Source organism: Arvicanthis niloticus, chromosome 10 (genome assembly GCF_011762505.2).
Source record: "Arvicanthis niloticus isolate mArvNil1 chromosome 10, mArvNil1.pat.X, whole genome shotgun sequence".
Lineage (NCBI taxonomy): Eukaryota > Metazoa > Chordata > Mammalia > Rodentia > Muridae > Arvicanthis > Arvicanthis niloticus.
The window spans coordinates 48,573,785-48,579,590 of record NC_047667.1 but is presented as its reverse complement, the minus strand read 5'-3'; the positions used below and the strand labels follow the sequence as shown (position 1 = coordinate 48,579,590).

General features: G+C 47.0%; 1 pseudogene; it reads left to right on the top strand.

Moving 5' to 3' along the window:
* Positions 1-278: 278 nt before the first annotated feature.
* On the top strand, positions 279-4,708 carry LOC117716023 (ubiquitin carboxyl-terminal hydrolase 54-like; annotated as a pseudogene).
* Positions 4,709-5,806: the final 1,098 nt, after the last annotated feature.

Below are 5,806 nucleotides of genomic sequence, written 5' to 3'. Positions count from 1 at the left end.
AGAAGGAAGCAATACTTAAGGACTTTTCTGCATTGGTCATGGGCCAAGGTACATTTTGAACAGTGGGGCAGGTGAAGGACGGCTTTGGCACCTGGATCTAGGCAGACACCTGAATTCCCTGAGTTTACAGATGTGATGTTTGGGAAGCTATAAACTCAGCCTTTCAACCTGAACAGTTTTCTGGATTCATTTTTTTTGAGGACTTCTAGACACAGTTTCCTTACCAAAAAGATATAAAGTCCCCCTTTCCCCCCCACTTTGGGTTAATGTGAACAATAATGTCTTGGAAAAGAAATTACTTTTCTGGAAGCCGAGGTAGTGTTCAAGGGATGTTTGCACCTCGGAGCTCAATGTCTATCGCCCCCAGCAAAGGCCTCAGCAATGAGCCAGGGCAGAACAGCTGCTTCCTCAACAGCACCCTGAAAGTTTTGTGCCACTTGGACATCTTCCACCATAGCTTTCGGCAGCTTACAACTCCCAAGTGCATGGGTGATTCCTGTATCTTCTGTGCTCTCAAGGGCATCTTCAACCAGTTTCAGTGTAGTAGTGAAAAAGTGTTTCCTTCTGACGCTCTCCACAGTGCACTGGCAAAGACTTTCTGGGATAAACATGCTTCCAGCTGGGGATTATGAATGCTGCTGCAGAATGCTTTTGTTTTGCCTGCATGCTGTCTCTACATCACATGCATGTTTGATGCCCACGGAAATCAGAAAAGACTATCAGAGTCCCTGGAACTGGAGTTACAGGCAGTTGTGAGCTACTATATGGGTGCTGGGAATCAAACCCAGGAAAACCTCCTGATGAGAATTCACTCCTATATTGTGGATGAAACCAAAGGGGATATGTGTACTGTTGAATACTGCATTTCCTGGCAGAAATTTGCAATGACATTGTTTGAGCAGTGTGTGTGTACTATACCTGTGGTGCCACTTCTGACCCACTGCTTTTCATCTAGATGGTGCATTACACCTCTACTATGTCCCTTTGTAACCAGGCTATTTGGATCCTGGGAAAGCCAGAGAAACCTTCAGAATGCCAGCACCATGGGAGACCTGTGGAACTATCTGAGCAACTGTGGGGAGAGAATCTGGATGTGTGCTGATGAATGCACCACAGATTATCACAATTGGGCTGGTTTGGGACTCAGACCATTCAGACTTGGCAAAGGATGTCATCCACAGTCTGGGTACCTGCCTTAAGCTGGGTGATCTGTTTTTCAGAATAACAGATGACTGGGCCAAGCAGTCTGAAGTATACTTAGTAGGAATGATCTGTTACTATGGCAAGCATTATTCTACAATCTTTTTCCAAACAAAGATCCAAAAATGAATATATTTTGATGATGCTCGTGTCAAGGAGATTGGTCCAAAGTGGAAGGATGTGGTCACCAAATGCATTAAAGGGCATTATCAGCCCTTGCTGCTGCTCTATGCAGATCCCCAGGGTACTCCAGTGTCTGCCCAGGACCTGCCTCCCCACGCTCAGTTCCTGCCATACACCAAGACATGCTACGACAGTGAAGATTCAGGACACCTGACTGATAGTGAATGTAATCAGAAACATGCATCGAAGAAAGGGTCCCTGGTAGAATGCAGGAGGAGCTCTGGCTGTGTTCAGAGGAAAGGCGATGAGCCACAGGCCTCAGGGTACCACAGTGAAGGAGAAACACTGAAAGAGAAGCAGGCTCCTAGGGATGCCTCCAAATCCAGCAGCACCAATAGGTTAAAGGATTTCAAAGAGACAATGCGCAGTGTGATCCACAGCAGGCCTTCCTTGGCTCTTAGACCAATGCAGGATCTCCCCATGTAGGCAGGGCAGGAGACCAGCTAGACAAGATACCACCAAGGAACTTCCCTTTACACTCTTGGGGCTGGGAAATGAAGAATACCAGTAGTGAGGCAAAAATCGAGTTCTGAATATTGGCAGCATTTTTAGTAGAAAGGAAACATCATGGCTAAACCCAGCTTAGGACCTTTCCTGAAGATTCAGCTAAAGAATTTACCCCAGATGAAATAAGCAAGCCAGCTGCTAACGACATTAAAGGTGGTGGACCAAGCTCACAGCATAAACTCTGGGGAACAGCCTGGCCAGGCTCTCATCTTTTAGAGTAGCATCCAGCGGATGGAATCTGGCTATGAAAGCAGCGAGAGGAATAGCAGCAGCTCTGTCAGTTTGGATGCTGCCCTGCCCGAGAGCTTGAATGTCTACCGGGATCAAAGCACAAAGAGACCTGTTGGGTTTGTTTGTCCCTTCTTGGTGTCATATTTCAGCACTCATGACCGGCTGGACAAAGACTCAACCTCTCTCAGATGGGGAGACCACCTCTAAAAGTGAGTTGGATGAACTGCAGGAAGAAGAGGCCAAGCGGGCCCAGGAACAGGAACTTTGAGAAGGAATCAGAGGCTGCCAAAGGGTTTAATCCTCATCCCAGCCAATACATTGACTTGGATGAACGACAGAGTCAGGTGCTGGCCCTTTCAGGGAGGAGTGACGAAAGGTCCTTGCAGGAGGCAAATTCAGTATTTGAAGAGTCACTGCATCCGGAACAAAAGGGAGACTGTGCTGCAGCTCTGGCGCTCTGTAAGGAAGCTATTTCTAAACTAAGACTTACCCTGCATGATGCCAGCTCTAGCACGCACAGCAGAGCCCTAGTCGGTAAGAAGTTGCAAATCGATATTCAATAAGCACGAAGCCTGCAGGAACACAGGCAGCAACGGCCATCATTGCGGTAGCCAGTGCAGCCCTCAGCCTCTCTCCCATCACTGGGGGTACCCTCCCTCAGCCAACAAGTGAACAGCCTATCCTGCTCCAAGTGTTGTTGAGCCAGGAGGCACAGCTGGAACCCTGCAAGGATATAGAGCTTGGGGCCACTTCCTCTTTGTTCCACTCACCTGCTTCCTGCCCTGAGTTACACTCATCACTCATCCCACACTCACCTGCTTCATCTGTTCCACAGCACAGTCCCCCTAGGAGATCTCTCTTCAAGCTTCGGATATCTTTTGAGATATCAATCGCTCTGCATTCCACAGCCAGGATTTACCTAAAGCAACAGGTAGAACGGAGATGAATTCTCAACATGAATGCCTGCCATTCAATGCTCCTGGAGACAGGTTCCAAGGTCACAGGGAGGACAGCAGCTGTTGCAGCAAATTCCCACCACAAGAAGGAAGAGGCATAGCTCAAGATCAGCTGTTCGGAGAAAAAAAAAGAATCCTGTTGATATATCCATGGGGATGCCTTGGTCACATTCAACAGGAGAAGCCACTTCTGAGAGAGTTATACATAGCCTAAACAGTCCTTCAAGTTCATCAGCTCAGCCTAGTATTCCCCCTTACAGTGCCTGCCATCCCATAATGTGTGCTGCTGCTTCACCTGTGCTTCATGCTACTGACCCCAGGCAGAAACTTAACCACATCTCCAAGCCCAAAGTCTCCAAACTTCATTGACTTCAAAAGTGGTCAGAGGCAGTGAGGAGCCCTATAGGCCAGAGTTCCCCAGTACAAAAGGACTTGTCCGCTCATTGGCAGAGCAGTTCCAGAAGATTCCGAATACTTCCATGAGAGATGTTATAGGTTCCCAGGATCCAAGTTTGCCAAATGGTCTAAGGAAGAGCTCTTCTCCTTCTGACTTTATGCCTCCATTATCCCAGGGTCCAGGAAAAGAACACTGTTGCTGGGTAAAACAACCCCCTTCTCCAGATGACAGGGAAAGACTGGGAAGAACCTGCGGGTCATCCTTTTCTTTCCATGGACTCTGGGCTTCCTAATGGTGAAACCTCGAAGAGAAGACAGCCCAGGTTGGCTGAGCCAGATATATATCAAGGAAAGCTGCCCCAAGTAACAGATATTAGGCCCAAGGAGCTGGGTACTAGTGTCAACCTGGAGACTTCTTTGCCTTTGGATTCTTAGGTAAATGTCACAAGGCTCTGTAATTCTCAGGTTAAACACAGGGCCCCTGGGCCAGGAGTCAAGTCCTCCTCCCATGATTCCCATCCACGTGTAACCTACCCAGAAAGAAATCATATCTTTTTGTATTCACACTGGAACCAAGACACAGAGCAGGAGACCTCTGAACTGGAGTCTTTCTACCAAGCCAGTCTTCAGGCCTCTTCTCATACTGGCCATTCTGATTGGAGGTTACAGGATATGTGGCAGCCACTTAGCCTAACAGGCTCTGCAGATGGCGTGGGGAGAAGACTGCACTCTGCCCCTGGTCTTAATCTCTCAAAGACGCCGACAGCAGAAATGGAGCATGGTCTTTATGAACCGAGCACAGTGCCTGTCTCTCAGGATTCATCGAACATGAGGAAAAAGACTTTGGAAACCGGGCACCATTCTTCCAGCTCCTCTTCCCTCCCTGTCATCCATGATCCTCCTGTATTTCTCCTTGATCCTAAACTCTACCCTCCTCAACTACAGTTCCTGTCCCCAGATGTCCTGATGCCCAGCGTGGCAGAGGAGCCCTAGAGACCCCAGGAACTTTATGTACCCCTTAGGTCAGCTTGGAATTCTGTTCCTGTTCTGGGGTCCTGGACACCTGGCCCTCAAAGAATAGATATGCCCCCAGATAGCAACTGGAGACAGAGAAGTTATCCTTCCCAGTATAGACATAGAAGGACAGGAGAGCAAAGAATTATGTTCGTTCTATCAAATGTTGCTGGCAGAGAGCAGAACAGGGTGAGATTTTTTTACAGCACAGAAGGTGGTAAGGGTTACTCTAACCTGTCCTGGAGCCACACCTTTCTCCTTAGAACTGTGCGATGCCACAGTGACACTTTTCATCCTGCCAGTTATGCTACTCTCATCTCAACATAGACTTGGCCATTTCAGTCCAGGCATCATGTGCCTGTAATCTCAGCAGTTGGGAGGTAGAGGCTGGAGAATCAGCATTTCAAGGCCGGAGACTCTGGGGTAAAAAGAGACTGGGTTTTTTGTTTGTTTGTTTGTGGTTTTTGTTTTTTAACAATAGAACCACCAAAACAAACAAACAAACAAAAAAGACACTGATTTTTTTTCTCCTAAGGGTGTTTGTTTCTTTGAGAGGGAATATTTGAAATTCCAGCTTTAGAGTTGGGGATGTAGCTCAATTGGCAAGAGTGTTTTCCTAATATGCACATAACCCATGGTTATATCTTTAGCAGTATGTGAAACTGGGCATGGTGGTGCACAACTGTCATCCCAGCACTTGGGAGATGGAGGTAGGAGCATCAGAAGTTCAGGTTCATCCTTGGCTACATAGCAACTTCTAGCCTCGTCTGGGCTACTTTATTTCTGGATACTTTTAGCTCCCATCTCCACCACAACCCTCATCTTCTGGTTGGTCCTACTATATTTCCAACTTATACTCTTTGTTTATCTTTGTTTATATATCTTTGTTTAACTCTCTCCCTTCCCTATCTCCTATCAATGGAGAGGGGTATTTATCCCTGTAGTCAGTATTCCGACCATGTCCTTAAGGGAAGCCCAGCTGCCCGGGTATTGTGGCCTGTCAACCTTCCTTGTGACTCAGACTTTAGGCCTTAGAATGTGGAGCTGCCAATATAATATTTGCCCTTCTGAAGAGATGGAGTTGGGCATACCAACACACCTTCCTGTCCTCAGTAGCAGAACCACTACTGCCACTTGCTCATTCACCATTGTAAACTCTCAAGAGTCAGCTTAACTATTTTAGGGCAAAGCATACTGTTTTTGTAAAGTATTTCTCATTAATAAATCTATAAGATAGTTTTTTTTTTAAAAAAAGGAACTATGCATATATGAGACAAGAGGAGGCAGGGAGAGAAGACGACCTTAGCAGTAAAAACAAT